We start from the raw sequence: 25,617 nt of genomic DNA, 5'->3' as shown, positions 1-25,617 counted from the left end.
GACTAACTACTATATTCAAGGCACAAAGCCAGGCAGATGACATAGAATGATTGTCACTACTCTTTAGGCAGCCAGGTGGGGCAGTGCTTGGAGCACCAAGCTTGGAGTCAGGAAGACCTGAGTTTAGGTCTGGCCTCAAACATCTACTAGGTGTGTGACCCTGGGCAAGTCACTTAACAAAGATAATAATAGCACCTGCTTTCAAGGCTTGTTGTAAGGATCAAAGGGGGTGATAATTATTAAGTGCTTAGCACAGTGCCTGGCACATAGTAAGCACTCTATAAATGTTATCTATTATTATTGAAGAGCTCATATTTTACTGAGAGGATATGCATTCACAGATAGTTAGATGCAAAGAATGCATAAAATAATACAAAGTGATTTCAAGAGGGAGAGAGTGCTTCTGTCTAGAGATCAGGAAAGGCCTCCTGCAGGAGCGGCACCTGAGGCAGTGCTTTGAAGGGAGCTGGCATTTAAGAAAAGGAAGCAAATTAAATTGAATTCCCAATCTTCAGTTACTTTCAATGCTCTCCCAAAATCTTTCTATAGCCTCCATAGCATTATTAAAAAAAAAATCCAGCTTTCTCTTGAAAAGCCAAAAAGGGGAGAGTTAAGGGACAGCAAAACCAACCAAGACTACTTCTAAGAAGAGCTGCTTTGCATACAAATAGACTTCCTGGAAACCACCTTCCACCTGGACAGAAGATGTCCTCTTCTCAAATTTCAGCTTCTCTGAGTACATCATGACTGATTTCAGTTAAACTCGTGGCGCCAATATCTTGCTAGGAGTATCCAAACAGTTTTGTTCCGTGAAATTTGGATCCAAGTGTGGCCCTTTGACTGAATCCAAACAAATTTGTTCTGTAAAGTCTGGATTCAGTCAAAAGGCCTCACTTGAGGACCTAGAAGGCCACATGTGGCCTCGAAGCTGCAGGTTCCTCACCTCTGTCCCAGATCAACCCTGAGTCTCTTGGATCTTGTCTATTTCATTGAATAGTAGTTTTTCTTTCCTAAGTTGTTTTCTGTATCTCATCCTCCTGTATTTTTGTTAATCTGGATTTCATAGGGAAAAGAAGTATTCACGTGGGGCCTCAGTGGTGGCCACCAACTGAAAACCTATGATCACTGTGGAAGCCCCAAGGACGAAGGCTGTAGCCGTGTTGCCCATCTTTTGGATGCTTCTGTTATCAATGACTGGGGTCCTGTAGCACTGTGACTGTTTATTCTGAGAACTTATATACAGCTATTACCCAGGGTTGCCCACATTGTGAGCACTTTCTGCTAAAGACAAACAGAGTAGCTGCCCATGCAAGCCACAGTGTGTCCCTCAATGTTTTTTTTTTTCTCCTGGACAGTTGTCACTATATTGCCACCAATAACCAGGTGTTGTGTTATTTCTCTTTAATGTTCTTGATCATGTTAATTTGGAAGGTGGAACTTTCTTGAAAAGGGTCCAGCACAATCACATTATAACCAGCTTGATCAAACCCATATTTATCATCTTCACGAACTGCAATGGCTTCCCTACGCAGCAGCTGTTCTTGGATACTAGTGAGTAGCGCTGTATCTTCAGGTCCATGTATGGCCACTAGCTCATCATTCTTTTTCACAATGGGAAGCTTCCCCTTCCTGCTCCACTCTAGGATTTCACTGGGTGCCTTTAGTGTGACTCCTGCATGAGCCACTGCCAGATCCTCCCTCTTCGTCATGATATTGCCCAGGAAGCAGTCATATTCCTCCTCCTTGAGAAAGTTGATGTCATGAGAGGAGGTGATGCCACTAAGTGGATACACATGTTAATGATAGAAATTCTGCATATACCATGCTTTGTTTTGGCTTCAGACATATCTCTGACTCAAATTTTAGGGCTCAGGACCACAGGGTCAGTGATAAAACCTTGTTTGTATTTCTTCCTTTTCTGTACTTTGTTGGCCTGGAGTTCTGGGGTGCAGTTTTGATGTAAAAAGCCAATACCTCCTTCGGGTGCCATGGCCATGGCCATCCCAGGCTGGGTGACTATGTCCATAGGGGATGAAACAGGTGGAGATTTTAGAATTATCTTCTTAGTCAGCGAGGAAATTATGTCTGCTTGATCTGCAGTGAAGTCAATATAGCTAGGGAAGATTAGAAAGTCATTGTAAATGAGCCCATCAACACAGCTGAAGAGCTGCTGACCCAAAAGCCAATCATTGGAACTTAACAAGTGCTTTGGGTAATCAGATAGGCTGCCATGGTGGGACCAGGAAAGGAGGAAATGAGCCAGCTGGGAGGGAGAGAGATCAGGTCTGATACTTTTCTTGTAGAGTTTACCATGTTTATGTTTTAGTAGTCTCAGACACAAGTCAGTTGCTTCACTAAGATTGTAAAATAAAATAAGAACTTTTCTGGCTTTCACAACGAGTGTTTCTCTTTGTAGAGTGAGCACATTTCTCACAGCATTGGAAAAAAAAATTCTAGGATATAACCAGGAAAAAACAAAATTATGACTCTAAAAATAGTCCACGTCCTATGAAAAGAAAAATAAAATAAAATGCAAACAAACATGTTTTCCGGAACAGGAAGACAAAATCCCACTTCAGAAATAAACCTAGCCACAGGGAAATCCTAAAAAAAACCTTTCTAAATTAAGGTCTTCTCCCAGACCTTATTATATCAGACCTTTGTCTAATCCATTCAATAACTAAGGGCTAGGTAAGAATTGAGACCAAGTTTGACCTAATGTATTAGCACAAAAATACCAATCTGGAAGGGGAAGAACCTCAGGTTTTCTCACCAGAACAGCCAGGGCTGTTGGGCAAATGCCCAAAAACAAGATTGTGTATTGGTCATGTATTGGTCATGAACTGGTCACTGTGTCTGTGTAATGATCATTGCCTGGTCATATTATCAGTGTTATGATTTAGTGTCTGAATTATGATTTTAACTGGTCACCAAGGCTGGACTTCCACCTTTCACAGAATTTAAGTTATGGCTTTCACTTCTTGCTGTGTTTTATGACTTTTCCCCATCAGGGACTTCACAGTACACCAGAAGAACAATACTGGAAAGCTTGGGTTGGATAGGTAAGACTGTGCCTGGGACACTGGAATGCCCCTGAGGCTGTCAAGGTGATAAGACTTATCATATAGCCTAAGGAGGATAGCTGCTAAGGCAGTGGATGCCCTCATAGAGATGAGGCTGAATGTTACCTGGCTAGAGTGTATACAAACTTTAGCTCTGAGGTTAGATGGGGAGGATCAGATAATTTTTCTCTAATACTGTGTGGCAAGGAGAAAAGCCTATTGAATTCCTCTTTAGAGTGGAGCAAGATATGAAGAGACTAATACAGATAGAGGGTATGGATCCTGAGAATACAGGAAAAATTACACCAGAGAGACTGTTCCAGGGATTGGTACATGGCCCGCATACAGCTGATTGTGATCAGATCTATGCAGACACAGAAATCATTACCAAAAATGGATGAGATGAGACAGGTACTCCTGAGCTTCATATCCATATAATCCACAGGGCTCAGCCTCAGCAACCTCCAGGCCTTCTTACCATGAGCCACAGGTGCAATGCAGGACAACAGCACCACCAGTCTGAGCTTTAGTCACAGAACCTCAGACTATCAGGTAAGAGATAGTACATGACCAATCTCACTCTCCTTGGAGAGGGAGAGGGCCAAGGGAAGAGAAGGCACACAGGACTGACGTAAGACCACTTCCATCATCAGAGTAACTGTTTTTGTTATAATTGTGGATTAGACAGATATGCTTTAGTATAGAGAATGGAACTTTGGTCATGAAGAAGTTAAAAATCTTTTGATCCAACCTTGAGAAACTGGAAAAGGACCAGGGAAGTATTTTACTATGTGCCTCCAAGAACAGTCACATTGACCTCATCTTCAATTCCCTATAGGTCTATTCCATCTGGATTCATAGGACTTTGTGTAGAGGGGATGGTAAAAATTGAGAATGAGGACTCCAATGCTCTCCTGGACAGTGGATCTCAAAGCTCCATTATTTTCTAATCTTATGACAAATACTTGGGCAAAATGTATTTAAAGCCTATGGCAGGGCTTGTACTTGATTTGAGTGGTAAAGACTATCCATATGCAGGACACATCTAAGTGAGTTTGAAATTCCCCAAGGAAGTTGTTTTTGTTAACAGAAAAGTGGACACTCTGACATACTAGAGTATGTCCAGACCTTCCAATATTCAGTGCAGTGTCAGCACTGATTGAACTAATTTTAATCTTTTCAAAACTCTAGCGGGATACTGCAAGTGACAAGCTGGGACTCCATACTTGCATGCTTTGACCATCTACGACTTACAAGAAGTTAGAGGCAAGAGGTTCTAGAGAATGTCACAGTAGCCCTAACTGTTCACCTTCTGTGCTGGATCCTGAGGTATTTGACTTCGGACACTACCCAGTATTACAAGAGTAGAAGGCTTGGTTGAGGCTGGAATTCAGCAAGAAGAGAGCTGTGTTCTCATTACATGAATGGGATGTAGGTTGTGCTTGAAGTGCAAGACACAGAATACAGCTCACCAATTCCAGACCATTCACAGAAAGATTTAGGAGCCTTCTTTTGTCTATTATGGAGGATCTCTGAAACCATATGAAATTCAGGTTAATGGCATCATCATAGAATTCAGCAGCCCTCATGCCTCATCTGTACTGTGGTGCCTAAGAAAAATGGAAAGATATAGATGTGTGTTGATTACTGAACTTTGAACAAAAGGACTAAAGTGGACCAGTACATTATGCCCTGGGTGCAAAATTCCCTGGATTGTCTGCTAGACAGCCAGTGGTTTTCATTTTTAGACTTATGTAATAGATGCTACCAGGTTCCTATATCTGGGGAAGACAAGGATGAGTTTGCTTTAATGATTCAAGAGACTCACAAATTAACTGACCGATGGAAAGTAAATCCATACAAGATACTAGAAAGAGTTGTCAATTTGCCTGTTTACAAAATAGTCCCAGATGGACTTTCTAATGACCAGGTGGAGAAAACTGATGGACGCTTGACTAGGAAAAGGCTGAGGAAAAAAGACTGCCCACCAGCTGTACAAAGACATGGGCACTGAGAGTGATGCATCCAGTGAAGGAAACTGTGTGTAGTTATTACAGGGCAGGAGAACTGAACCCAGTCATAACTACTTTCATGCTAGAGACTCGTAGGCTGCAAATCCAACCCAAAGAGCTTAAAAATACTTATAGCCAACTTGGAATGACCTCCACCCTATGTATAGACACAAGTCTATAATGATGCTGATGGTTAGCCCATACTGACTATTAGCTCTGGTATAGGAGCAGAGAGAGCAGTGGCAGGAGAACTAGGCCTGTTAGACCAATCACTACACTAAATTATATTTTAAGTAAACCCAAAGATGTAAGGCGACAATACTAGAGATTGCTCAGGTGAAAAGTGCCTTGCACGTAATTGCATATGTCTACTGATAGACACGTGAATTGCTGAATGTTCAGAATGCTTGTTTTATGTTGCTGTTAAGTTCATTTGACTGTTTTGTGTTTTGATCATGTTGTAGTGGTGTATGTTTGCTGATTGTTTTGCATGTACAATATTGCTTGTTGGTTTGTATTTTATATATAAACCTATTGTTAGTGTTGTAGCTAGGTAGTTTTGTTTTGTTAGTTAGCCATACTTATTGCCCGTGATTGACTCCTGTGTACTATGCATGTGTACGTGTGTATGTATGTATGTATATATATATATATATATATATATATATATATATATATATATAGAGAGAGAGAGAGAGAGAGAGAGAGAGAGAGAGAGTCAGTTCTTAACATTCCCATTTCAACTTTCACAACTTCAAACATTTTATTGCCAACTTCATTTTCAGTTTCAAGTAGGTAATGTCAATGTGCAGTAGAGAAAAAAATGAAAGGTGTTTCACTGGTCTTGTTCACCCTAATATTGTAAAACTTCTTGTGTATTCATTGCATATTTTCACTGTCTTTAAAATTCAAGTGTTGTATCGCAATTATGCTTCTCAAAGCATAGTGCAAGTCTTTTGGGCTCTAAGCCCAAGCATGCAAAGTCAGTGATGTGGCTTAGTGAGAAAATAAAGGTGTAAGTCACTGTTGGCCTAATCAACCAGCTGACTAGAGATATCAAGGCTGCCAATCTCATCACAAATCGTAGCCTCAAGGTTAAATGTCAATTTGCCTCTGCTGTGTTCCTGTACTCTGAGGCCTGTAAGGAATTCAAATGACACAGGAAGCAGACATCACCAAAAGATTATTTCAAGCTGGTGTGTCCTTCACAATCTTCAATGCCATCCACAACCATGAAGGACAGAGTGCCAGTGGTCTTCTGAGAGAAGCAACTGATGTTCCAGTAACTTCTCCCTTGTTTTTCAGAGGATGACCAAGGTAGAGAGGTTTACTGCATTATAGTATAATGCCCTCAAACTGCCATCTGACATAGTGGAAGGTAAAATTCAGGTTAAAAAATTGTTTTAGTATTAAGAATTTTATTTGGTGTAAAGTATTTATGGTACTATAGATTTCATGTGTTACAAAACTAGATATTGTCTGAAATCAATTTTTAAAAATTGAGACGTTAGCACAAAAGGTGACACAATTTTAGGGAATTACTAGTAAGAAAAATGTTTTGCATGTTACCAATTTTATTTTGTGTAATGAATTTTATGGGTTATTTCATGGTTACTGTGTCAGGAAAAGTACATATTAGCAGAATTAATGTTTTGTTATAAAGAATTGTATGTAGAAAAGTGTATTTTCAGCAATGTCTAGGAAAGATTACAGTTTTTGGTAGTTGTAGGAACCTAACCCACTAATTCCTATAGGTTCAATGTATCAACATTCTTTTTTACTTCCATGCCATTTTCTAGGAACATTATCCCTGCTAAAGCTGAGGATTGACTATACTTACGAAATGAACATGTATTATATATTCTATATGTAATTAGGCATGTTGTCACTTAGTATCCTTCCAGATGGTGCTCTGTATTATGCCATGTGTATTGTGTGTACTGTTAATTGGCATTTGTTTTATTTCAGTTTCAATGGTACCAAAGGTTGGCTGCTTGTGACACTAAGAAAATCATCTTTATTTTAAAGTGCTGATACTTATGTCTATGCTGTATATTTATCAGTTTTGGACCTGCCCCAACTATCTTTGCAAGGGACTACAAAGACTTTCAGCCCAGAGAAGGAATATAACTGCTGTCTCAAAGTCCATTGGTGTGGGACTCTCTCCTTTTTGGTAGAGATAAAGGCCCTGCCCTACACGATGGACATGGCAGAGTTGAAAGAGGTTGGCCAGTTGACTCATCAAGCTTCTAGTCTTCTTCAAGGGACATTGCCTTGGGTACTCCTGGCTTCTGACTTTGAGAGAGAAGATTGAAGAGGCCAATCCCACTCCAGGTTGCTGAAGAGAAAGACTCTGAGAAGACCTTAGAGGAGTAGTTGGTCTCCATCATGCCCCCTATTCTGAGTTTGTTACTCCAGAACCTTCAGTGATTATTCCCTTTGGGTGAAAACTAGAACACTCTCTTGGTTGAGCTGAGTTATCTTGCTTCCAATGGGAGAGCTCCTTCACTCTGTATTCTCTGGTATATGTTCTATAAATGCTTTCTCCATCCTCTGTTTTGTTGTACTTTAGATAAATGGGTTTCTTTGCTATTCGCTATGTGTCTACATTATAGAGTTGGCACTATGTGGGAGAGGGTGAGCCTTGGATATAGAGCTTGGCGTTCCTTTTCCTTCCAAATTGGCAAAGTGATCAAAAGTTAAATGGAATCCAATCATATCCTTTAGACTAGTAATATTTAAGGAAGCACACAGATAAACTTTCAGCTCAGTAGCTCCTCTCTTTGAGAAGAACAAAATGGTAGCCTTTGGCTCCAGCTTCCTGCTTCCCTTCTTGGCAGGAATGAAGATCTCCTCTGGAAATGGGTAGAGGACAAAGAGGCTAGAGATGTCCATTTTGCCTCCTTTCAAACTATACAAGGACAGGCCCTCACCACACATGGGTCCACTCTCTCCTCCCCTGTTATATAAGTTTCTTCCTAAAAGTTAAAGAAATACATGATTTTGCCAACTTTTAGCTGTACTGCACATGTGCAATAATTGGCCCATAGAAGTCTGTCCCTGGTGCTTGGTGCTTGACTTTGCTAGAAGTTGGTCATTTTGCTACCTGTCAGTGCATGTAGTAGAGTAGACCCTCTTTCATCTGGCCAGGATCTGTTCTAGCTTTTTTTCCTCCAAAGCAAGTGATGAAGTAAGTCACTGTGTTGGCAGTAGGGCTATTTTCTCTTGAAAAATTATGGACTATTACTTATGTGTCTTATTCAAGAGTTCATTGAACATAAGCAACGATCCTTATATACATATTTTATTCATGATCATATAGTTGTAAAAATGAAGGTTTTCTTTCAGGACAAAAATAAATAAATTCGTTCACTTTTGCTGGGCTCCTTGGGGAATGAAATAAGATTCCTGATTCCCAATGTAGCTTGGTTCATTCATTGTATGTATATACCCAGCACTTGCTACAATGCACATGGTAGGCACTTCATAAATATTTACAGATTGATTCATCATTCATGTCCTTGATCTTCTAAGGAAAACTCCTTAGTAATGGCAAGAAGAATGTAGTCAGAACCTTGACATAACTTTTCAAATACCAAAAAGATCTTAGTGAAATATATTAGCATGCACAGCTTTGAATGGGCAGCCGCTGAGTGGGAAGCTCCCAAAGCATGGGGGGAAGGGGAAGAGGAAGAGGAAAAGGAAGGAGAAAGGAATAAGCATTTATTAAGTGCCTACTATGTATCAGGTGCTATGTTAAACACTTTGCAAATAATTAGCTCATTTGATCCCAGCAACGACCCTATGAGGTAGATGTTATTATCCTTGTTTTTACAGTTAAGGAGGCAGCCAGTAGCTAAGTAACTTGCCCTCAGTCACACAGGTAGTATCTGAGGTCAAATTTGAACTCAGGACTTTCTGCTAGAGCCCAGCACTCTATATATACAATGAATGAACCAATCTCTACTCACAAAAAGCTTAAACATTCCAACAGGGATGTATAAGTGCATACAGAATAAAAATAAAGAGAATAAATACAAAATATTTATAGAAAAGATTATTTAATAGGGAGGCACTAACAGTTGAGGGCACCAAGAAAAGCTTCATGGTGTTTGAGCTGTGTCTTGAATGGAGAGAGAGATTCTGTGACACAGAGGTAAAGAAAGAGTACATTCCAGACATAAGGAACATCCAGTACCAAGGTCAAAAGTCGTGAAGATGCAGCATGGAGGGCTGTGTGTGAGAAACATTGGGAAGGTCAGTTTGTCTGGATCTAGTGAAAGAGGAGTAGCAGAGTCCAATGAGGCGAGAATGGTCTGCTGGAGACAGGTGGGAAAAAGCTTTCAAAGCTAAATGGAGGGATTTATATTTGATTCAAAATGCAACATGGTTAGATTTGTCTTTAAGGAAAATATGGAGTAACTGAAATGGGGAGAGACTTGAGGCAACGAGAATGAGTAGGAGGATTTTCCAATAATTAGGCAAGAGATAATGAGGGCCTGAACTAAGACAGCAACTTTATGAGTACAGAGAAGGAACCAGACGTGAAAGATGTAAGGTATAGATGGATAGCATTTGACTAGATATATGGAGTTAGGGAGAGTGCAGAGTTGGGGATAATTATAAGCTTACAAGTGAGGGAGACTAGAAATAGGGAAACTTGGAAGTGGGGTGAATTCTGGAATGAAGAGAAGCTGGTTCACCTATGGAACAGAAATTTCTGAGGGCATGGTAGAAGGGGTGGTTGGGGTTAGAGTGGAACATGGGTAGAGTAGGGCTACGGAACATGAGAGAAGAGGAAGTGGGGCTTGGGAATAGATTTCTGATTTCTGATGATTGATTTATACAAGGACAGGGAGCAAAACAGGTGGTGGGAAATCGTTAGCTATAGAGGGTAGCAGTAGGTAGCATATGAAAAATTAAGCTCACAGTCTCCAAGAGGTGTTGTTTCTGGGAAAGGGCCATGAGTATATAGGGACTTGGTAGTCCTACGAGGGGGTGGTGATGATAGCCCTGCTATATATGGGTCTCATAAAGCTGGAAGAAGGCACTGAGTCTGAGTCAACTCAAGCTCCTCTAGGTGGTTGGGGGTGAGGTGTGGGGACAAGGTCAATGGGCTGGCAGTGCTGGAAGACTTTGGTGACACTTCCACCCTGTTGTTTATAATCTTTTGATATATACTTGCTTGATCAGTTTTGTCAACTGGACCAAACTGGCTTCTAAGCTGTGGGTATCAGGAGCTGAACAGAGCAGGCTAGAGACAGGAGAGTCAGGAATCAAGCAGATATTTAATTTCAAAATGAGGGAAATGGCTTGCAAGCAAGCAGAAGGATTAGATACACATCCTGGGGCCTCCACTCTGGGGGAACCTCAGGCAGTGTGGGGAGATCTCAGTACTTATCGCAATGGCTATGAAATGAGGGGTAACAGCAAAAATGTGACAAGTTTGATTCATAGTAGGGCATCATGACCAGAACTTGTTCGAGTTCAGAGAACACATGATGCTGGTCAAAGCAATATAATAATTATGTGATTTTGCTAGGGGGTGAGATCATCCTGCAGGGGTGGGCAACCTGCTGCCTTGAGGCCACATGTGGCCTTCTAGGTCCTTGGGTGCCGCCTTTTGACTGAGTTCAAGCTTTACAAAACAAACCCTTTTATTAAGGGGATTTGTTCTGTGAAGTTTAGATTCGGTCAAAGGGCCACACTCGAGGATCTAGAGGGCCATGTGTGGTCTATAGGGTGTAAGTTCCCTATCCCTGGTAGAGGGTAAGTACAAAGGATTGTTGTTATGCCAAGCTCAGAGCACAGATTACTTGCTGGGCCTTTGCTCTGGAAAATAGGGTGTCTCCTAATATCTTGACAATTTAAAATTTTTCTTCTGTTTCCTCCTTTTTTTTGACCTATGAGCAAATGGTTTTCTTTCCTTTTTGCTCTGCCAAGAAAAGCTAGAATAATCAAATTGTCTGAAGTAAGGATTACCAGGTAAATGCACTGCACTTTAGGATATAAAATCTTTTGCTATTGATTAGAAATAGTGATCTCACTTAGCCATTGTTTCCTAGGTGGGGTTGACACGGATGTGCTCTGACCCTGTGGACTCTTACCTTTACATTGAGCTCCTTAGGATTAAATAGGGTTAAAGGGGTATTTTTAGCCCCATGATGCTAGTACTTTGTTAGGGCCGCTTGGTGTTTTTAAGTGTTTGATCATGGTGCAGTCCACTGGCACTAAACTGGAGCTCCCAAGGGTGTCCACAGAGACCAATTTTGGGCTTCGGTGAGAGGACTTCTGGGTCCCTCAAGGAAATTTTCTTTTGCATTTTCTTTATATAGTTTATTCCTTGAGGATAGAAAATTTATCTTTTTTTTGCTGTTGTCTTCAACGTAGAGCTGGGACATAGTAGATACCTGATAGGGTTGACAGATTAGCTATGAGTTTAGCAAATGCGTTAGATGAGTGACTAGCACTTATGAATGAGTCTTACAGCCAGCATAGAGTCAAAGTTGCACCTATTGGCCATTTACCATATTTCTCCGTGTATAAGATGCACCCTTTTCCAAAAAATTTGGGGTCTAAAAACTGGGTGTGTCTTATACAGTGGTTGTAGATTTTTTTACTTGCATTTCCTACTTTTTCATGCTTGTTGTCTTTGCTTTCATTGTTTCGCATTTGTTACCGGTATCTTAGGTTACATTTTGCCATGTTCTGCCCAGAAATGGCTCAGAAAAGATTTTTGTACAGTGCTGAATTCAAGTTAAAAGTGATCCAGTTTGCAAAAGTGAATGGAAATCCTGCTTCTGAATGTTACGTTTGGTCCTCCTCCAACTGAGAAAACAATCTGAGACTGGCTACGGGAAGAAGAAACCTTACTGAAAACGCCACAGCAGAAGAAGGTCATGAGAGGCAAGTCAGCAAAATGGCCTGATTTAGAGAGAGAATTGAAGATATGGATGGAAGAGCAAAGGGCAATTGGAATTCCTGTGTCCACAAAGATGGTTTAGCATGAGACAAGAATTGCTGATGAAAAAGAAGTTACTGATTTCAAAAGGAGGACATGAAATGGAATGGACTAAGCATGTGTACATACACCAGACTTGCCCAAAAGATGCCTGAAAGCTATGAGCAGATGAATAAAACTTGAGTTCAATAACTTTATGTAATACATTTTTTTTCAAATTTTGGGCCCCCAAATTAAGTTGTGTTGTATACATGAGAACGTCTTATACATGGGGAAATATGGTAACTTTCTTTTTGTGCATGTGGAAGAATTTAAAAGTGGCCAAGCACTGTACCATTTGAATCCTGCAAACCCAGGTCCAGAAGTTAGGCCATTTGTGGAAGAGCCCTGTCAGTTTGAATCTAGACTAGAACAAAGTTTGTTGGCCTGGCAAGGAGTTACTGACTTTTCAGAGCTTCAGAAAGAAGCTGTCAATTTAATTCAATTCAGGAAGTATTTTATCAAGTGCCTACCATGTGGATAGAGGGCTGGATCTGGAATCAGGAAGAACTGAGTTCTAATTTTGCCTTAGATACTTACTAGTTGTGTGGCCTTGGGCAATTTACTTCAGTTGCAGTTCCCTTATCTCCCAAACAGGTATAATATGAGCACCTGGTTGTTGTGAGGATCGAATGAAATGTGTCAATGTGCAAAAAAAAAAAAAAAGGTTTGTAAACCTTTAAGTGCTATAGAAATGCTAGTTATTAATTAGTATTAAAAAACAAAAACTTTGATCTGAAGGTGCTTACTCTTCTTTTGGGAAGGAAGCACACATGCAGATAAGAAAATCCAAAACATGCCAGATGAATTCAAGGGGGCTGCCACAGTTACATATTTGCATCTAACAGTGACATACTGGAAATATTGCCACTAACTTTGTTCTTGAATGTAGAGGAAATGATTGTTTAATGGTGGGGATTTCAGCTCAGGTAAGCAAGGCAGCCATTTCCATAAAAGTTGGGTGCAGTAGATAATTTGAGGATGTGTATTCTATGGTATCTTTCACATCAAAGCATGTTGGTAGACACTTTTCCTATATATAGGGTGGCTCTGCCAGAGTAAATTAACACCCTTGGTTCTTTACCAGAACCAAATATTAGAGAGTATAGAGAGAGGATGGTTAAGGTTGATTGAGTTCCAGTGGACTTAACAGATCTGGACCTACACATCTATCAATCATATATTAAAGCACTTTGTTAGGTATTAGGGATATGAAGATGAAACCAAGACAGTCTCTATACTCAGGGACTTTACATTCTACTGAGAGAATGCAACTTAGATAGATAGATAGATAGATAGACAGATAGATGGATAGAAAGATATTTAAACACAAAGTATATACAAAGCAGTGAAAAATAATTTCAAGAGAGAGGAGAACTGACAACTGGGGCAATCAGGAAAGGCCTTTAGTAAGAAGGTATTACCTGAGCTGTGTGTGTGTTTTTTTCTTTTGCAAGGCAATCAAGGTTAAGTGACTAGCCCAGGGTCATACAATTAGTGTCAAGTGTTTAAGGCCAGATTTGAACTCTAGTCCTCCTGATTCCAGTGTAGATACTCTATCCACTGTGCCACCTAGCTGCCCTCTGAGCTATGTTTTGAAAAGAGCTACCTATCCTTCTCACCTGGTGGTGAGAAGTGAATTAGTCTCTCTATTTGAGGGAAAAATTATGAAATGAACTCTACTTAGTTCTTTTCTCTGCTTGCAAATTCATTCTCCTTTCATTAAGGAGAATATGGCCAAGCTCCTTGAACTCAGGTACTTAGTTTCATCTTCATATCCCTAATGTTTTGCAAAGTGCTCCAGGGTCTTTTATGGAATTTTTATCTGTTTAGGGAGGTAGTATCCATCTACAACAGACAAGTACACCCTGTACACATGATGTCTGACTATTTTTCTATCATACTGGGATTTTGAGACATTGTATGATTCTTTTTGGACATATTCCCTACGACTCCACCCTACTTTCTCTTTGTTGATCACACAACTACTGCTTGATCTATTTGGCATCAGAGAAGGACTATTGGAATTGTTTCTGTGCCAGCTGTTCGCTGATAACATCTTGATATCCATGAGGCTCTAAGGCACTCTTAGGGAGAGATAGGAGGCAGCATGTGCCAGGCAAGTCAAACCACCATGTCTCAGAACCCAGTGGAGACAGCCCCAGACACTGAACCCAAGCACCTTTGAAATATCAACATTTCCAGCCAACTGCCCTCAGCCATCATCTTGGAAAGCAACCCCTGTGAAGATGCAACTCCTTCAGGTGCTACAGCCCTAGCTACTGAAGACCCAGAAAAGAAAGTTCTTGTCACCAAAGCCCGAAGCTACTGTCAAATGATTCCACATCAGAAACTGATATGATTTTATCAATGGGAATGACATTTGCTAATCAGTCAGTCAATAAACATTTATTAGGTGCTACTATGTGCCAGGAGCTTTGCAAAGCACTGGGGATACAAAAAAGGTGGGTTCTTGCCCTCAAGGAGCTCATAAGAGCTCTCAAAAGAGAAAAGGCACTAGAATAAATAGATTTAATGAAAGCTTTCCTGTAGAAAATAGTATTTTAGCTGGAAAATTTAGAGAAGCCAGTAGGTAGAGATAAGAAGGGAGTGAATCCAATCAATCAACCAATAAACATTTATTAAGCACCTACTATATACCAAGTAGCTAAGTGTTAAGCTGTGGGGACAAAAATAAGAGTCCCTGCGCTCAAGAAACTTACAGGAATGGGGGACAGCCAGTGAAAATGCCTGGTGTCTGAAGACAGAGTTCCATTCAAGAAACACTAAGGAGGTTAGTGTTAGTGGATTGCAGAGTATATGGGGACCTATGGTATGAGGTATAAGAAGACTGGAAAGGTGGTGGTGGGGAAGATTATTATTTTTTAATTATTATTTTAGATTCAAACACCAAAACTTAAATATTGAAACTTAAATACAAAGTAAAGAAAGAAAAGAAAAGCATGTTATGCACAGCAAAACATAAGAGAGGATTCAAGATATACAGCAATAAATTTCCATTTCAAGAAAGCCTGAATAATAAATACTATGTGTTGTGTTGAGAGCTGTCCATCTTTTCTTTGCTTCTTTGTAAGTTTTCTTTTGTTCTCTGCTGTGTACTTTTTACTTTGTTCTTTTTCCTCCCTTCTCTGCTTCCCCACCCTAGAAGGCTACAATTGAGTGTGGATATATTTAGAAATAGATATATACATACTCATATACACATACATATACACACATACATATATTGACATATATTTTCCCTAACAAATTCTACTCCTGATCTTTGTTTTTATGTTTGTTCATGTCTCTTATTTCCTATCCCTCCTGACTCCTCTACTTCACTTTTACCTGCTACCTTGCCCTCCTATTACTTAACCTACCCCCCTCCAAGGATCCCTCCCTTTTCCTCCCAAGGTTCCCTCTCTTATTCTTTCATTCCCATTGATCTAAATACCCTTCTATACCCCCCTCTAACCTATTCCCTCACCCTCCCCTCTAAAGATCCCTTCGTTATCCTCTCCCCCTCCCTATCCCCTTAACATTTTCTTTTTTGAATTTAGAAGACTTTAATATTCATATATCTATATCTATATCTATATATGTATGTATGTATTGTTCCCTCTTGAACCCATTCCCAATGAAAGTAGATTTCCATAACTTACAGCCCTTCTCCTCTATCTAATTCCTCTGAGTTGCTTCTTCCTCTGGTACCTCATTTGCATAATATAATTACTCTTTTTAGCTGTTCCTAAACTGTTTTACTTTTTAAAGTTATACCATACTCAGGAGTCCACTCCAACCTTTCTTATGAACTACCCAATCACTAATAACAATCTTAGACTTACATTTTACATTTTATATACATAAAAATTAAATGGTCTGTCCTTATTGAATCCCTTGAAATTAGTCTTTGATATGTACCTTGTATTTCTCTTGGCTCTTGTATGTCAAATCTTCTATTAAGTTCAAGTTTTTTTTCAACAAAGTCCTGAAAGTATGACAGTTGATTAAATGTCCATTTTTTTCCTTTCAGGATTATGCTTAGCTTTGCTGGGTATATTTTGGGCCAGAATCCCACTTCTTTTGCCCTTTGATATATGTGTTTCAAGACCTGTGGTCTTTTAGTGTCACCACTGCTAGGTCTTGTGTGATTCTAATTGTGGCACTGCCATATTTAAATTGTCTTTTTTTTCTTGTTGCTCTTAATATTATCCTTGAGCTAGGGATTTTGGAATTTGACTATAATATTCTTGTGGGTTTTCCTCATAGGATTTCTTTCAGGTGATGATCAGTAGATTTTTTCTGTTTCTACTTTCCTTCTTTATCTATTGCTTTAGGACAACTTTCTTTAATTATTTCTTGTATTATTGTATCAAGACTCTTTTGATCATAGCTTTCAGGTATTCTGGTTATTCTTATGTTTTCTTTTCTTAGTCTCTTCTCCAGATCAGTTGTTTTTCTTATGTTTCACTTTCTCTTCTATTTTTTCATTCTTTATATTTTGTTTGATTATTTCTTTATCTCTTATGACTATAACTTATAACCTCTTCCTCAATTCTAATTTGCAAGGTGTCATTTTCTTCCTTAAGATTCTGGATCTCAGGGCAGCTAAGTGGCCCAGTGAGTACAGCACCAGCCCTGGGGTCAGGAGGACCTGAGTTCAAATCCTGCCTCATTTGACACACTCACTAGCTGTGTGACCTTGGGCAAGTCACTTAACCTCACTTGCCCTGCCTTCCCCCCTCCAAAAAATGTTTCTGGATCTCCTTTTCTAATTAGTTGACTTTTTCATAATTTTTTTCCTTGTCTTGTTCTTGTTAATTAAGTCATTTATGTATTTATTTAGTTAATTAGTTTTTCCTCAATCTCTATCATGTGATTCTTAAAGTCTCTTTTAAGTTCTTCTTAGAATTCTTTTTGAGCAGGTGACCATTTGACATTACTTTTTGGGGTAGAAGAGGGTTTCTTTGCTTTAATATCCTGCTCTGAAGATGAACCCTGGTCTCCTCTATTCCCATAGTAACTCTCTATGGTTGGCTTCTTTCTCCTTTGCCTGTGCATTTTTCTTGTAGTAGTAGCTTAATTTTTGCAATCACCTCTAGTCCTGGGATATGGGGGATGGTGCCTCTGGCCTCAGGTCTTTAGTTCTCCCCTCTAGCCTAGAACCAAAGCTTAAACCTTCAGTCTCCTGTAAGTTTTCACAGCCATCGGCATTCCCCCCTCATTGCTTCTGCACTCACTAGAGCATGTGTTGGTTCTTTCTCGCCCCAGGCAGAGTCTCTGCAGCATAGCTGGGTCTGGTGTTCCTTGTCAGCAGAGGTTCCCTTGATCTTTCCAGGCCTAGCCTGAAGTTGTTTATTCTTCACAGGGACCAAACCTTGTCCTGGCATTTTTCTTTAGATCTTCTCCAATTGTCCCAGTAGGAGCCCCGTTGTGCCCTTACTCTTATTTATTTTTAACCACTCTTTGTTTGCCTCGAGGCACCATTTTATCTCTTTTGTGGGGAAAAATCTTGAGAGTTTGGAATTTCCTGACCTACTATACCATCTTCCCAGAATCCTTTGATGGGGAAGATTATTAAAGGCTTTGAATGCTAATTTGGCAGCTGAGTGGAGGATGAAGCAGAACCAGGAAAGAACTGTGGCAGGCAGACTAACCAACAGGCTATTGCAATAATCCAGGAAAGGGGTGATGATTTCTGAGAGAAGAGAGGGGAGTACAATCATTGCTTCCTGTACTGTTTCCCAGTTTCCACAAAGCTGAATCAGAAGGGTAGGAGCATAACAAGGAATCTTTGTGCTTGAGGCAGCTTCCTATCTAAAATTAGGGATAGGGTGGGCAGGGACACAAGGGAAAGAAAAAGAGGAGAGTTAAGTTCTTCTGACACATACTGGTTCTATGATTTTAGGTATGGCATCTAACTTCTTAGAGCTCCCAAATGTCTCTAAAACTTTTGCTAACCTATATCTATGGAATTTCCAAATTGGAAATTTCCTATACTGAGGAAATCCTAGGTTCAGACTACAACTAGCAGTGAGCATGATACTGTAATACAAGGAAAATTAGGAACCCCTGAGAAACCCCTAGCTACTGACAAGCACCCCCAGAAAGAATGGACTCAGATATCTTTGGCATTTAGCAAACCTGGGACTCCATGACTCCACCAAGGAATGTCAATAGATAGGACCATCCCACTGAAGGATAACCTGGCAGACCCTTTCTAGCAGATATCCCTGGGGCTCCGTGACTCCACCAAGGAATGTAAATGAGATTATCCCACTAGTATGATAACCTGACTGAATCTTTTGATCAGCCAGGACCTTTGTTCCTGTTCCCCCCCACTCTGTACCCCCATATCCTATATAAGCCAAGCCATCACCCCAACACATTGCCATTGATTTGTGGTGCCGTACCCCAATGGCCGCCGGCTAATAAATTCTCCACTTAAAACATACTCTCTGGTGTGTCTCGCTCGCTTCTGGTACAACGATACTTTATACACTGAATGTACTTAATAAATGTTTGTTGAATTAAAAATCTCAATACTATTTTCATCTTCTATAGTGAACATTAGCAGAGGAGAATTGTGCATATGGGTCCTTTTCCCATTTTGTGATTTCTTTGGGATATAGCCCTAGAAGTGGTATTGCTGGGTCATTGCTGGCACATGTTTATAGCCCTTTGGGCATAGTTCCAAATTGCTCTCCCGAATGATCGTATAAGTTCACAACTCCACCAACATTGAATTAGTGTTCCAATTTTCCCACATTTTCTCCTACATTTATCATTTTCCTGTTTTGTCATGTTAACCAATCTGATAGGTGTGATGTGATAAGGTTGAGGTAAGGTGAGGTGTGATAAGAGTTGTTTTGATTTGCATTTCTTTAATCAATAGTGATTTAGAGCATTTTTTCATATGACTATAGATATCTTTAATTTCTTCCTTTGAAAACTGCCTTCATATCCTTTGACCATTTATCAATTGGGGAAAGACTTGTAATCTTATAAATTTGACGCAGTTCTCTATATATTTGAGAAATGACGTCTTTATCAGAGACACTGGTTATACAAATTCTTTTCCAATTTTCTGCTTCCCTCCTAATCTTGATTGCATTGGCTTTGTTTGTGCAAAAAAAATATAGCAGCTCTTTTTGTGGCCAAGAACTGGAAAATGAGGGGATGCCCACCAATTGGAGAATAGATGAACCAGTTGTGGTATATGAACATAATGGAATACTATTGTGTTATAAGAAATGATGAGTAGGCACACTTCAGAAAAATCTGGAAGGACTTATATGAACTGATGCTGAGTGAAATGAGCAAAACCAGGAGAACATTGTACACAGTTACAGCCACATCGTGCAATGACTGACTTTGATAGATTTAGCTCTTCTCAGTAATGCAAGGACCTAAAACAGCTCCGAAAAACTCATGATGGAAAATGCCATCCACATCCAGAGAAAGAAATATGGAGTCTGAATACAGATCAAAGCATACTATTCGGTCTCTTTTTTTTTGTTTTGTTTTTTCTTTTTCATAGTTCCTCCCATTGGTTCTAATTCTTCTATACAATATGACTAATGTGAAAATATGTTTAATAGAATGTATATATAGTGCCTATATTGGATTGAACGCTGTCTTGGAGAGAGGGGAGGGGAGGGAGGGTGGAGAAAATTTAAAATTTATGGAAGTGAACGTTGAAAACTAAAAATAAAATTAATTTATTAAAAAAAAGGAGAACCATAGGACCTTTCTATCTGACTTGCAGCTGGAACCTTTCATGGGTTGTCTCCTTTAGAAAACAAGCTCCTTCAGAGCCTTATTTTTCTATCTGTATCCCCAACTTCTCCTCTATCATCCCCACCCTCTTACTTATCTTCATTCTCTCCCTGTATACTCGCTCTTCCCTGCTGCCTACAAACATGCCCATGTCTTTCTCATCCTCAAAAAACCTTTCCTTGATTCATCTATCCCCACTGTCATCCTATGTCACCTCCCTTTTGTGACTAAGCTACTTGAGAAAGCACACAGCTCCCTCTACTCCCTCTCCACCCCAATTCAGTGCAAGGACAACTAGCTTTTCCCACATTAAATGTTTCCTTGGGGATATTAAAGATCAAGTATTTTACAAGGGTCTCACCTGGGTGCGTCTGATTAATTTCCCACTTTCGATGTCATAGACAAGGAGGTATCAGTTATCTTGCCTATTTCATGTTCTCCTTCCTAGGGGAAGGAAGCCTTCTCTGAACCTCATAATGATAATGTTTGATTTTTTCCTTCACGGGCTGAGGAAATAATTTTGGAACACCCACTGGGGACCTAGGGATCTGTAGTCCTGGTGGAATAAATAGCTATGGCAGACTCCGAGCTAGAGGGTGGGGTTTTCACTGAGATGAGAACTTTGGATTTGCTGTACAATAGAGAAAGAAGAGAGAGACACATAGGACATAAAGAGGGCGGTAGCCATGGGGGACACTTAATAGAGACTGTCAGCGAGCATTGAGTAGCTGTAGCTTCCTCTGGCTCACCATGCCACTTATTGAAAGAATCCCACTGAATGGCCATGGAAATATTCCATCCTGAGATTTGAAGCAGCAGGTGAAATGTCTTTTTTCCCCTTTCCCTCCCTGTCAATCTAAAAGGGCAAATGTTTAAATGGAAAAGTTCTCTGTTTCTTTTAAGTTGTTCATTTGCAGTTTTCATTTGTACTTAAAAGCTGGCTTCCTCAAGATAAAGATAAGACTGATCTTCATTGCTTTTAAGTCATGCTTGTCTTTAGTCACATGTAGAGAGGGCAAATTGGGGCACATGAATGTTGGGCTTGAATATCTAAGAATTTAAATAGGTCAGAGGACCAAGCCTGTCCTAATGATCAGACTTCAATTCTGATCTAGGAGCGCAGAGCTGTGATTATTTTATTAATAAACTCTATTCTTAAGCTCCCTGAAATTACAGAGAAAAGGATCCACATGGATTTAGGTCCTTGTTCTTACGCTAAAACCTCAAGTTTATTGTTAGCTATAATCGGGTCACTTTAAAAAGTAAGTTAGGCAAGAAAGATCTAGCTGCCAAATGGAGAAGCAGGGGTGGAAAAGGAGGTGACCAAAGGGAAAATTAAGAACTCTAAACCAGCTCACTGGAAGGAGAAAAGCGTGGCTGGGAGGAAACAGTTATTTCTATTTCCATTTGGGAGGATAGAAAGCCCTACTCAGTCAAACGTCACCCTCTATAGGGACACCTGCCAACAACTATGATACTCTGAAAGATAATTGAGGTGGAGAGATGGGTAAGAAATTTGTACCACTGATCTAGTCAGACAAAGCCACATAATTCATTCTATGATTTATTTATTGTTGTTTAGTTTTGATTTGTCCAGACCAGTGAATTCACCTTTGTAGAAAGAGCTCCCAGGTAGAAACTTGCATGGGGCACTCTTGCATGTGTCGTGATATAGGACTTGAACTTCCTGACTCTGAGGCTGGCCCTCTGTGCTATCTCTCATCACATGAAATGACACCTTGAAATTGAGAAGGAATTTCAAGGTGTCTTTGAAATGAAGTCATTAAAGAGGAAAATGAGATCATAGAGACTGAATTCCTAACAACAGACACAGGTTCTGATTTGGTATGTTCCCAAGAATGTTAAGACAAAGAATGTGACAGAAAAGGCCAAGGAGATATCACGCATGAGTAGGAAACCTCTGAAAAGAAGAGTTAATGATTCAGAGACAGCAAGCTCTTTCCTTTCCTTTCCTTTTCTTGTTCTGTACCTGTGATTTCATTGGCATGGGTTACTTTTAACATGGAAACTACCTCCACTAATATAACTCATCTGTAACTCAGAGTTTTAGAGAGTTTACCCTCAAGCACCAAGCACTTATTTGTGATCACACAGCTAATATGTGTTAGAGTTAGGACTTGAAGGTCTTCCTGACTCCAAGGCAGCAAGGCTGCTATCCCCTAAGTTAGGCTGCCACCCAGAAAGCTCCCTCACAGTAGGAATTATTTCTCCTCCTACCTTCATACCCTCTACTAGAGCCCCTGTCTGTTTGGAGTACTTGACCAATGTTGTTGGCTGAGTGTCTGATTTGGAACAGGAGTACGTTCCAGAAAATCCTGGCTATGATCCAACATACTATACCAGGCAGGAGCATCAGCTGGTGCAAACCCCACCTAGTTAGCACTATTAGGAAGTTAAGGTGCATCACAATTGGGCTCACCAGCCAGCTTTGACTATCAGTCTTGTTAGGCTTCCAAGTCACTGTGTAGGTTTAAATCTTTGAGGTTATGTAGGATCACCTTAGAAACTGCTTCTTCTAGACAAAGGAAGCCAACAATGGCAGGAAATCTGAAGAAGCCAACCTAAAACATCAGAGGGATTTTGTCCTATGAAAACACTGAATATTACAGACAACAGAGAATGAGAGGAGAAGAAAGCAGCTTTGAATTACTTCAAAATCCAAGAATCTGAGACTTAAGCTCACGCTGTCTTCTACATGAAGTCTTTGCTAATCCTTCCAATTGCTTAGTGCCCTCCCCTGAAAACTATCTTGTATTTAAGCACTTTGTATATGTTTGTGTTTATTCATTTCATATTTATACTGTATATATTCATATACACTTGTTGCCTTCCCCCTTACAATGCAAGCTCTGTACTTATATCCCTAGCATTTAGGACAGTGCCTGACATATTGTGTTGATTAAGTGATCATTTTGAGTCTATTCTTTGCCAGCAAAAGTCATTCTAGAGCTTAGTAGATTTTTTTTGGTCAGTTGCGTGGAAATATTTCTTATTCTGCACAAATCTGGCAATGGGTCTCTCCACTTTTAGCTAGGTTGGCCCTTGGATGAGAGGAATACAGTCCTTTACCATCCCCAGACTTGAAGAGTTTCCAGCTTGGTAGATGCTGCTAGTGCAGACCACTTTGCTGGTAGAGTCTTTAAGAATCCTGAATTACATTTGATAATGTAACAGAATGTGACTTTTGTAGAGGTCTTAAAAATGTGTTTTTTTAAATTTAGGCAGTTGTTTCCAATTCTTTTGTCTCCAGAAGTCCTATTTGCACAGTGTGAAAGGGCAGAATTTAAATGCTAATGGAATGTAATATATAATACTACTACTAATAAATGCTGTTCACATGAAGTCTTTTTGCTGTTCCTCATATGCAACACTCCATTTACCAACTTCATGATTGTGCTTTGACTTTTCTTGATTCCTGGAATACTCTTCCTTCTCATCTCTGCCTTTTAGCTTTTCTGGTCTCCTCCTTTAAGATTTACCTCAAATACCACTCTGGAGGAGTCCCTTGCTGATCTTCCATCCTCTTCCCCACCCCTTCCCAGTGCCTTCTCCTTGAGATGAACTTCCATATGTATCTTGTACATACAATTTTCTTCATGTTATCTCCCTATTAGCATGTGAGCTTCATGGGAGGGACCATACTTTTGTCTTTCTTTGCATCTCAAATTCTCAGCATGGTACCCAGCACAATTTAAGAGTTTAATAAATGCTTGTTGTCTTCTAAAAATTATTTTTTGGCATGTATGCATTATCTTTTCTTCATTCAGTCTAGCAGAGCTGAATTTACATGTCATTCAAAATAGAGAGATTGAAACCTCTAGGGATTATTGCTATTGACTGGAACTGCCTTGATTGAATTCTCTGGTCAATTCTGCCACCCCTCTGGTTGGATGGACTTTTTTTTGCTTGCCTGACTAACTTGATCAAATTAACTGGTTGTTTGTACTATGTATGGAGAAATTCAAATCCTAAAATTAAACACAAGGAGTCATGATTTATAATATTCTTTCCTAAATTCTATACCATATTTGTTGAATGTTCTCCAGGCTGCTTTAGGCAGTTCTTGCCAGGAAGTGTTTGGGACTGTTCTTCAGCAGCAAATTCTTCCACTGGGAAGGAGATTTACCTTCAGCTCTGGAGCAATAAGATAAATAGTCCCTGTTTGTCCCTGTTCCTAAGAGACAGGCTTCAATCCTGAAATAGGCCACTTGGGTAAGGTAAATCAGGCAGCTTTAGGCCCTGCAAGCTAGGGCCTGAATAATTTTACTAAAATAATGGAACAACTATTTTGAAAGAAAAACAGCCAGCATCACCTAAGTGCTGTAGAGGAACTGAAGCATGAACAGCAAATGGTCCAGATTGACAAGGAATGAATTCGATGGCTTAAAAAAAAAGAATTCTTGAATTAGCTGGCAATGGGAATACACCATATGTTTGATGCAAAGCCTCATAAATATTTCATAAAATAACAAATGAATTAAATCAGATTGGCTTTCAGATGAAGGTTCAAGAGCAATGATATACAACTGAACCCCTAAATACATGGGGGATTAGCTCCTAAATAAAATTGGAGGATGGGTATCAGAGATTAGATGATCTTATTTTTATATATGTGTGTGAATTTTTTTACAACACATATCTAAACAAAAGTATTTTAATAGAATTAACAGCTTTGTTAATAACACACACAGTGAATAGAAGACTGAACTTATAATCAAGAAGACTTGAGTTCAGATCCTACCTCTGACATTTAGTACTTGTCAGTCTTTTAGCAAATCACTTAACTTTTATGTATGTCAACCAATTTTCTAGAATCTATGTCACGTGGGAGTTGCCACACTGGGAATTTCTAAAATGGGGAAATCCTAGATCCTGTTCATATTTGGACATTAATCCATTTGCTCACAACCTAGGTGGGGAGTTCCTACAAGGTAAACTTAACCATGAGATGGGTGAGATACAAAAAAAGGTTTGGGAAAGGAATAACTTGATCTATTTTGAAATTTTACAGGATTGTCTTGTCCCCTTCCTCTTCTTTGAGAGATCAGATAAGTAGAACCTCCAAAAGGTATCGCCCCTCCACCTATGACTGGCCTCTTTGTCCTGTAGAAATAGTGCCTTCTGAGTGTGATTTTCAGTGGTGCTAAATTTCAATACGAGCTAAGGCTGGTGAAGAATTCTTAGGATAACAAAATCTTTTTTTTCTACTTTGGAAAAGATGAGGATTAAAGAAGAGATGATTACTTAGGATGGAACAATGATAATGGACAGCAGAGAAGGCAGAAATGTTCAATTCATAGTTTTTTTTTTCTGTTTTCTTTGGTTAGGAAAATGACTTTTAGGTGGAAGCAGAAAAAATGTTAATATAGAACTGATAACCAAGAAAAGTATGGAGCTAGAATCTAAACTGCCCATGATGGCTTCATATGATGGCCAAATGAACAACATCCCACAGCACCGTAAGATATGGCAGATGTGATGACAACAACCAGATGCCAAAGAGTGGCCAATGTCAATTTGGATGTAAATCTCAAGAGCATTTGACTTAGAGCTTGTGCTTTGCCCTATGCTTTTTAATATTTGTATTAATAACTTAGATGTAGATGGCAAACTTATCAAATTTTTAGGTCATGTACAGCAAGGAGGGATAGGGGAAGGGAATAAGAATATACTTTGTACTAGGCATTGTGTTAATTGCTTTTTATAAATTTCATTTTTATTTGATCCTCACACCAACCCA

At 39.6% G+C, this 25,617-nt stretch overlaps 1 pseudogene; it reads right to left on the bottom strand.

The window, feature by feature from the left end:
* Nucleotides 1–1,060: 1,060 nt before the first annotated feature.
* Nucleotides 1,061–2,232, bottom strand: LOC118854683 (annotated as a pseudogene).
* Between the last annotated feature and the right edge of the window lie 23,385 nt (nucleotides 2,233–25,617).

This window comes from Trichosurus vulpecula, chromosome 6, assembly GCF_011100635.1.
Source record: "Trichosurus vulpecula isolate mTriVul1 chromosome 6, mTriVul1.pri, whole genome shotgun sequence".
Lineage (NCBI taxonomy): Eukaryota > Metazoa > Chordata > Mammalia > Diprotodontia > Phalangeridae > Trichosurus > Trichosurus vulpecula.
The sequence above is the reverse complement of the archived record's forward strand: the minus strand, read 5'-3'. Positions and strand labels throughout refer to the sequence as shown.